Genomic DNA, 10529 nt, shown 5'->3' with positions numbered 1-10529 from the left:
ATTCTCATACAACTGTACCACACATGAGACAACGGGCTTTGCCCCATTCTATCTAATGTATGGTAGGGTACCCAGATTGCCTGTGGACATCATGTTCGGCAACACGCTGAAGAATGAGGATGTGGTTGCTCATGACACCTACGTTGAATCTTTTCAGAGGGACTTAAGAGAAGCTGTGAAGATTGCCCAGAGCAACACCACAGAAGCACAGCAGAAGCAAGCAAGAGAGTATAATAAAAGGATCAAGGGTGTCCCACTAGAAATTGGTGATCATGTTCTGTTGGCAAACAGAAAAGACAGAGGAAAAGGTAAATTGGCTGATCTGTGGGACTCATCAGTACATGTTATCACATGGAGGGATTTGTCTGTGCACATCTACAGAGTTGAAAATCCTACTACTAAGAAAAGTAAGGTTGTCCATCGGAATTTCATTCTTCCAGTCAACTTCCTGCCTGTGGTGGAACCAGAGGAAGCGTCAACAATTCTCTCCACAGCCTCAGAGGGGGTGGATGATGAAGTGGAAACTCTGGGTAATGAACCCTTATTTGGCACAGAGAGGGAGTTCGGAGACGGTAGAACAGCTGCCTGGATACTGAATGGCCACCGTCCTGAGAAGTCCAGTTTCAGGGAGGCTCCAGACACTCCTGAGGAAAACCTAGTGGAGGTTACTGTTGCGACTAGGCTTGATATTGAAGGTCTTCAGACTACACCAGTTGAAGAGGAGAATATGACTTTAGATGACAGCAGCTCCAGTGGGAACAGCAATCAGAGTATTGTGAGTGGGGGTAATGTCTCTGAAAATTACAGAAGCGAGTCTGAGGGTGATACTGGGGATGGCACAAGTGAACAAGAGACATTGCATGAACCCAGGGACAGTAGGAGTGACTATTCCATGTCAGTGACGACTCCAAGTGGAATCAGGCTCGGCCAGCTGTTCTACATGCATTACTCCAGAACGTGACTACATGCCACCAAGAGGGAACTTATCTAGGACTCAAGGAAGGAGTCGAGGAGCAGAACTGTCAGAGACTTTCTTCAGACCTGAGGGTTCAACGACAACCAGAGCAGGAAGAGTAGTAAAACCTGTTAGAAGACTGCTTGAGTCAATGAGTATGGTTATGGGAGAGCCTGCAAGTAAGGAACCTCTGGCTGCCTTGTTTAAAGCCCTTTTGACTCTTATAGAGGTGTAGTCCATTAATAGGGCCTTTCAGTTAAATGTACAGGACCCAGACAATTCAGAATGTAGGTACTTTATCAGAGGGTTCTTGGTTATATGTATAAGGGCATATTTCTACCTGGCAAAGTGTTTTGCTGTCCTATTGGACGACTGTGGTCAAGGTTACCCCCTATAAAGAAAAGAGTTCTCACCTGGTCTAAAAGTTTGCTGTAGTATGTGTGTTTGCTGTCCTGAGTCCGCTACAAAAGTATGGATCTTGAATGCTGTTTTTTCGTGGCAAAGAGTTAAAATAAGACTGTCATACAAAGGAAAAATTGAGACCTTTTAACTCTGTGTTGCATGTTCAGTAAGAGATAATGCCAGAAGAGGTGTCCATTATCGGGAATTAAAGCTACAGTTGGTAACTTATATTAAAAACTTTTGTTCATATATACTGACAGTACTACATGAATCAGATAATCTGTGAAAAAAATCGTGTTTCTTTGTTTCCTCCTGGTGCTCTTAATGGCATGGTCATTTTTACAAATGGACGCTCCTTGTGTGATGTGTAATGTTACCGTCAGCCGCAGCCTAAAAGAACAAGTTGAATAGCGAATGGAATGTGAGATGATTGCTAAATGTGATACAAAGTAAGTTCAGAGTGGCGGTGTACTTCTTGCTGCTTGTGTGTTGCAGTCCCCATCCTGTGGTGTTCAGAAGATGAACTACACTCAGTGTTGTAATTAAGATGTTAGCCTGTTAAATTGTTGCAATAAATTGCGAACAGAGGTGCATACATTTAGAACAGTGAACGGACAGTTCCACTGGAACTACTTTACATTATTACATTACATGTCATTTAGCTGACGCTTTTATCCAAAGCAACTTACAATTGCTACATTTGTCAGCGGTCACATACGGTGGCCGACAGGGGCAAACGCCCTGCAACTTAAGAAAACACACGCAAATAGACAAAACACAAGCAAATTAAGAAAACAACTTCATTAATTTGACAACACATGCGCAGCCTTCAGCAAACGCGCTGCAAATACCACAACACAACCAAATACATAAACGCACTGCAAATAAGAAACAATGCAAAAAGAAAAGCACACCAACCCAGAAAACAAATGCAACAAAAAAACGCTGCATCCAGATTACACAATGGAAGTTCTCCAGGCCTCTAGAGGGAGCAGCTAAGTGGAACAGCTGGATTTTTGACGAGAGAGAGAGAGAGAGATGTAAATATTAAATCTATGTTTGAGATCTGTTTTCTCTCGTTTGGTGGGTGTGTCTCGGCTCAGGTCACAGCTGATACTCAATCAGCAGAGACGTCTGTAAACTCGTGGTGATAAAACATTTAAAACTGCATCAGCGTTTAACGTTGACGTTTGTTTAAGCCACATGAGAGGGTTTAATTTCGAGGTCCGAAATTACTGAAGTGTAGGCCTCCTCAAGTGTAATATTGTGATTATACAACAACGGTTACCAACAAAATAAGTGATCAATCTGTATTCATATTGTGGAGCAATTCGCTCTTGAAATACAAAAAACAGACAGGATTTCTAGTCCCTCCCTGTTAGTAAACCAGCCAATTTACCGTGGGATTTATCAAACTGAATAAATCCCGCCCGCACATATAAACACAAAACTGCTTTGCTAACTCCAACATGTTGTAAGTAAGACATCTGCTGAAAAAGTTATTGTATTCATCAGCATGATTGCCGTACTGTTTAGTTCACAAACATCCAACACACCACCACCAAGTACAAACACATAGCGGACCAGACGCGAGCTTTTATTTTGAAAAGCCGAAGCTCGGGGACGGCACCAGCCGGGAGGGCATGAGACGGGAGCATAGACTGTATATTAATAATATATTATGTTATTAATAATAATAATAATAATATGAATTTAATATCGGTTAATAACGGTCGAAAATCCAGCTGTTCCACTTAGCTGCTCCCTCTAGAGGCCTGGAGAACTTCCGTTGTGTAATCTGGATGCAGCGTTTTTTTGTTGCATTTGTTTTCGGGGTTGGTGTGCTTTTCTTTTTGCATCGTTTCATATTTGCAGCACGTTTATCTATTTGGTTGTGTTGTGTGTATTTGCAGCGCGTTTATGTATTTGGTTGTGTTGTGATATTTGCAGTGCGTTTGCTGAATGCTGCGCATGTGTTGTCAAATTAATGAAGTTGTTTTTCTTTATGCATCGCTTCTTTTTTCGGGGTTTGCGTGCTTTTCTTTTTGCATCGTTTTTTATTTGCAGTGCGTTTATGTATTTGGTTGTGTTGTGGTATTTGCAGCGCGTTTGCTGAATGCTGCGCATGTGTTGTCAAATTAATGAAGTTGTAATCTTAATTTGCTTGTGTTTTGTCTATTTGCATGTGTTTTCTTAAGTTGCAGGGCGTTTGCCCCTGTCGGCCACCGTAGTCACACGCCTCTGGAGCAACTAGGGGTTAGTGTCTTGCTCAGGGACACATTGGTTGCTGTATCACAGTGGGAATCAAACCTGGGTCTCCCACACCAAAGGCATGTGTCATATCCACTGCACCATCACCACCCTTAGTGGTAGTAGGTGGTGGTAGGTGTCCATTACGTGTTAATGTTGCTAATTGTGTGTGTGTGTGTGTGTGTGTCATTCTTTTCCCCACACTCAGAGGAATGACATTGACTCCTTACAGATGTGGCGATATCAGTGTAGAAGTGAAAGTCAAGAGTGCATTATAGAAGTAATGCACCTGTTCCATATGAGCAGGAGTGGGCCTGGCCAAGCACTGAAGCACTTATACATACCATACGTACACACTCTCACTGCATTTGCACATGCACACATACTATACAGTACACACACAATCCCCTCCATGCATCCGACGGGGCAGTTACACCTACGAAGACTGGAGTCTCTCTCCTCATCTCTGTCAGCCATCCTGGACTCATTACTGTGAAGCCACAGTGCAACAGCAGCTGGAGTCCCCGGGGTGCTATGTTTATCTAAAGAGGATAGAGACAGATTGAATATGTAAAGCCAGCAGCTAGTGGAATCCCATCACTCTGATTGCTTTAGACCAGCTGAGAGTCTGATATGGATTCTCTATTGCTCTCTCTAACTGAGGTATAGTGGGATCTTGGCATGTGTGTGTGCCGCGTGGGAACGTATTTTGACTGGGGGGGCTGCCTTATGTGACCAGCTTATAGGACCATGGTGACCAGACGTCCCCGTTTATGGTGGCCTGTGTTAATAACACATAGCATTGCTGTTTTGAGTAGGTGTCAGAAAAAACCTGGGTAACAGAGTTGACGTCTCAATTGCGTCATGCTTTTTTTTAATTTATTTTTTTATACAGTCTATGTGATCGCCCCACAGAAAAACATACGTGAGAACACACCGTCCCGTTTAATTGTAGGAATTCTGCTTTGTGCTGCTCTGCAGGGTTTGGTAAAATTGTAGGCCTACTTTAAAGCAGCTTTTATAAACATCTTTGTTTTTCCATTTTCTTTAGTACTGTATCCAATATTAGGGCTAGGCTACATATGGGTTTACATTAGTCACTTTTTTATAAAATGTAAGTTTTTAGGCTAAGGCATGCTATGGTTTAATTATTTAATCCGAAAAAAAAAATAGGCTAGTACCCAATTTTACCAGTATGTCTGCACATCAGTTTATTGCAGCACAACAACAGTTACAATGGTCATATTACATTAAACTGGAATTGTCTCCCTGTTTTCTTCAATAGTTAAGAACATTGGATAGGCCGTAATGATATTGGGCGCTAAACTCAAATTGTCCCCCGGTTTTCATTTGAGAAATGGTCACCTTATTATATAGGCTACTGTACGCGCATGCGTTAAATCCTATTAAACGGAGCTTGTCATATAGCTACGATAACAAATTGCACAGTTTGATGATTTAATAACATCGGTACAGACTGGCTCCTTACCGTCTTCTTCCTCTGAAAGCTAACTACTGTGGCTTTCCGACACTGTCCTGTCCCCGAGGAGATCGTAGCCCGTACAAAATATTTTCTATCCAGTCTGGAACTTCTGCTTCTTTTTGGGGACATAGGTACAATAAATCCATCGTCTTAGATCAAGTTTTGATAGTCTTGTTGTTCATATTTTATCAATTATCGACCATCAATTAACATTTACTGTCATTAGCTTTGTTGCTAAAAACAAACAAACGTATTACCATTCCCATGAGAGTCTAACCAACTCAGAGATTTGATAATGTCTGTGTGAGGCGGGTCTATGCGTATACTTTACTTCCCATCAAATGCAGTTGGAAAACACAGGTGACCGACCCAAATGCTCTCTGGCTCATTGTAGACAGGAACTGCTTTGTTTGTAAGTTTAAGGTTGTTACGAAGTGAAAGCTGCAGGGGCTACAGCCACCACCGGGGGGGCTGCAGCCCCTAAAGCCCCCCACTTCCAGCGCTGTTGCATCACGACCACTAAATGTAGACAGTTACTACACAGAAGAGCTTATTTGTGGGGTAGGAAGTGGTTTGACCGTATATACCCCCCGTGAGTTCGGGCTGAGCCTCGATTGTTTACAACATCAGGCTAAACCCCAGAGTGATACACTGATGCCGTAGTTGTTAACAATCCGAACTTCTGAAGTTGGCTGGAATGGCAACTTTGATCCTTAATTAGCTGAAGAAATCTGCAGAAATCCTTAATCTTTGCCCTCTTGTTCTCGTTATGGCCTCTTGTCCATAAACAATGTTTACACACACACACACACACACACACGAAAGACACACAGCCATTACAATACACATACAGGAAATCCTAATTCATGTAACGTGCAAGTCTTCCTTACATTCACAAAACTATATCATGCTCAACTACAGCCTGGAGCAGTTTCCCTTTGATGTAAGCACTGAATAACCCCCTAAGAGAATGTGTGTGTGTGTGTGTGTATATATATATATATATATATATATATATATATATATATATATATATATATATATATGGGAGCTCTGCTTATAATAGCCTTTTAGAATCCTATTTCTAGATTGAAGAGAATGGGAGCATGAGAATCCCTCCACCATTCATTGATGCCTGGGCCTCTGAAGTACAGTCAACAGCAGCATGCGGCGATTAATTAGAGATTTGTCTGGATGAGGGGAGGTTCGGGAGGCAGAGGGATAAAGCAGGCAAATCTGCTGGCCTAATTAGGGGAATTTAATTTCTCACAGGCTCACATTGACTCAGACCTTGATGAGACATTTTTGGGAGAAAAGGGGAGTGGATATATAGGAGAGAAAGCAACTTGTCCATGACGTTACATGCGGTAATAGATGTGCGAGGAGAGATTGCCAAAAGGGAAGTGCGAGACACTGCAAAATCATGGCGCTCCTCGACAATAGAGCTCATCAAATGTGTTCACGTATTGTCAGTGAGGGCGTTTCTCTGCAGTCTGCAGTTTTAGGGGCAAGAAAGTTTGGTAACCTTTTGTTTGTTTATTTGTGTGGATTTTCTTTTTGGATCTCATTAAAGCCTAATATCGTATGGTATTTTAGATCACAGGAGAGAAAATGACTGAATTTGTTTTAGTCTGACAATGACAGACTAGAAAAGGCAATTTAGTCTGCAACTGTAAGTTGGTTTGCTTTTATCGATACACTAACGTTTACACCTCCAGTCAATCTTAAAAACTTCTTTTTCAAAAAGCTATCCATAGAATGACATTTCATTGAAAATATTTTAGATAACAGGAGGCTATCATTTCTGTATCCTATTCCGTAACAACGGCCTTTTTCTCGCCTCGCGTTTCACTCTCCACACCGCTGTCTTCGGACAAAAAGTTACATCCTGAGATCGATAATGTTGTCAGACACGTTTAGTAACAATCTGAGCCTGTCAGTAGCAAAAAAAATCCCTTTTATTGGACAAAAAGCAAAGCTCCACAATTGCCCCATTAGGTTACATTGTAGCTAGGTTCGCTCCGACTCGTCATTGCGATCTCGCTCAATACTGGACCAAATTCAAAGATTTTTGGTCACATCAGTCAATTAAACATAAATGCATGGGGAAATGGGGCCCAGGTTGAAAAAAACAGTAGCCTTTAAATAACGTCACGTATGTACGTAAGTTACATCACAACCTACTTAAAACTTACTTACTACTTATGCACTTATAAATTAAACCACGATCTTTTCCTAAACCTAACCATACCCTGCACGTTGAAAAATGATGCCAAAAGGGTATCCAGATTGTTAAAAACGGGACGCCAAGGGTCATGATCAAGCGGCCATATGTATAAATTTGGGAGTGAGAATGTGTTGAGGAAACCACAGTCGTTATTACACTACAGTTTTTGTACAGGTTAAGCAAAAAAGAAAACATGTTAATTAGTGAGCTTTAGAGTTGTTGGTAGGCTGAATTTAGTTGCCTTCAGACAGAGCTAGCTGTTTTCCCTTGTTTCCATTCTTTATGCTAAGCTAAGCTAACCGGCTGTTGGCTCCAGCTTAATATTGACAGACATTGGTGAGTGGTATCGATCTTTTTGTGAAAGTTGGCATGAAATCAATATAACAAATTTCCTCTTTAAATAAAAACATTAATAAATGAGGAAACAGCCGGTCCTAACCCTTCAGTATCAAGACTTGACCCCTTACCTAATCTTTCCTTTTAACTGAAGCTGTTTTAGACAACATAATCCGTGTTACTTTGCAATCAGAAGTGATGGCTTTTCCTGCAGCTGGCGCTCTTTTTTATTCCTAATTCAAATTTCACTTTGCCAAGCATATCATTAAGCATAAACAAGGGGAAAAGAAACCCCTCCAAAACAGCAAGAAACAATCACTGGAGTCAGACTCTGTTCCATCAGGAAGATAGATACTGATTACCACAGAAACAAATGGTTTGTTTATTGAATTAGCTGCTTTGGTGGTAGAAGGAACAGACAGGGATAAAGAGAGGGAGGCTTGCAGTGTCAGGTGGAGGTAATAGAGGAGCCTATTTTATAAGGAGGGAAGCTCAGTTCATCTGTACTTATGTCAACAGGGAATAAAGCGGCAATACAGCAAGCTTCATCTGAACTGACAGGACAGCAGCTGGGCTCGTCTGTCTCCTTTTACTGGAGTAAACAGCTCATACTACAACATCTAAATACTGTAATTAGTGCAGGTCCACAAACAGACCTGACCCTTCCTCACATCCTTCGCCCATCTGTGTAGATGAGTCATGCTGAGTGTGTAAGGAAGCATTTAAGTGATGCAGTCAGTACTAACAGCACCCGGAGGACTGCTAAAGAGAGGCGTACACAAGAAGGGACTGTTCTCTTTTAAAGACTATTGGTCTTTAGTGGCCAATGGAAAGGTAACCGATCATTGCTCTCACGTTCTCTCTCTTTCTGACACACACACAACACACACACACACACACACACAGACAGACAGAGAGAGCCTAATGTGTTCTTGGCCTAATAGCTCTTTTATTAGTGCCAATCTAAAGACAAATGGATTCAATAAGCGGCCCAAATCTATCTGTCTGTTTGGGTTTAGAAAAACCCCTGCTCCCCTTACTCCCTGCTCGGCATTTATGTACTCTGAAATGGTTAAGGAGGCGAGAAAATAGATGAGAAAGTGGCTGAAATAGACCACAGATTGACACAATGTCGCATAGCGACTGAAACAAAGGGCCAAAAGAGACCGGGTAAACAGGCAAGATGTCGAGGGATATTGACAACCATTATGGAAAGTTTTTTTTCTAGCAAATAGATGAGGATTGTGAACCTTGTTTGGGTTTTGTCGAGAATAGGTGTGAGTGGAATAACAAAGGACGTTGTTACTTCCTACACAGCTGAACAGAACATTATAAATATTTACGACATTAATGAGACTGCCTTTTGTGCTGCAATTAATGCTTTGAATACATAACCCCTCCATTTGCATGCACACACTGTATATTCATGCACCCGTGGGTAAAATGAATCTCCACACCCTTATTAATGGTGTGTGTTAATCACAGGCCAACCACATGCAAGGCGAAGTGGCATATCAGTGACACGTGCCCATGGACGGTGCTCGCGGAGTCTTTAATCGAGTCTCGAATTTCCAATTTCCCAGCGGTGCCCTCTCTTTGAACAGGGGTCAAGTCTCCTTCGCTAATTTGTTTGCCTGCTGGAGCAAGAGGGAATCCGGCTGGCACAACACCAAGAGGCGGCCCTGGCAAGTGTCAAATAGCTGTGTGTGTGTGTGTGTCTGTGTGTGTGTGTGTGTGTGTGTCTGTCTGCATCATCGTTCCTTAAAAAGCTGCTAACTTACAGAATAATTTCATTAGTCTGGGTTTCAGTGGAGAGTGTCATGTCTAAACGACGTTTTGGAGGCTTTCCCACCTTGTCAGGAGTCCAATTTTTGGACGATGCATTCTTATGTGTGTGTTTGTGTGTGTGGTGGTGAAGTTGGTGTGGTAAGGATGGTGGGCGGCAGCGTGGGAGGGGGATGATTGGTTTGTGGTTGAGTGGTTTGGCTGGTGTAGGGGGCTCTTTAAATAACAATGGTCTGTCTGAAAGCCTGGAATAAGATACATCTCTCTTGTGTGTGTGTGTGTGTGTGCGAACATGCCTCTCTCTGTGTTTATGATGTGACATGACACGAACAAAAGGATTTGGTTAGAATTAGTCGAGGATTAGACATCTATTTTAATGTCTTTTTGTCGAGTCCAATGTGTTATATGCCGCTCAAACGAACAAAGTGGGCCAAGCCGCCATGCAGCATACCAAGCAATCTTCAGTGGACTGAAAAAGCGAACGCAGAGATGTTACAAAGTGAACACCCTACCTTACACGTAAATCAAATAAACTTATTCATGACTTGTTGATGGCATCAAAAAAAATGCTTACGTTTTTCTTTTCCAATACAGCTATTTTCCTGCGAGACAGAACCTCTCACAGCACATTTTTTTGCATCCTTCAAAACTCTTTGAGCCTTTTGAGGGCCCTGTTTCCATAGCAACTAGGGTTGGGTGCGTGTTTGTTTGCGTGTGCAAGTCCGGCTCGACTTGTTGCATTTTGTGATGCTCACAAGGGCCGAGCTGTACCTCAGGCTACAGAAGACAGCAGCACAGGCTGAAACACAGCGAAGTTGGGTTGCGTTTTCTTTTTAAATACACGTTATTTTGTACAAAATCACACACACCTCCACTCGTAAGTATAGACAAAAGTAAGCACACTTGAACACATTATATTCACATACAGACACACGCAACACCTGCAATTGCTGCAAACGGCTGGCCTGGCCGGTGAATGCACTTGGTTATTCTCTTGGCTTCACCTCGTGATTTATTTCCTCGTTGATCGATGCAGCAGCAGCTCTGTTCTGCCCAGCATCATGTTTACACGCTGCAGTCAGTAATTTGGA

This window comes from Sander lucioperca, chromosome 22 (genome assembly GCF_008315115.2).
Source record: "Sander lucioperca isolate FBNREF2018 chromosome 22, SLUC_FBN_1.2, whole genome shotgun sequence".
Lineage (NCBI taxonomy): Eukaryota > Metazoa > Chordata > Actinopteri > Perciformes > Percidae > Sander > Sander lucioperca.
This window is presented reverse-complemented; position numbering follows the sequence as displayed.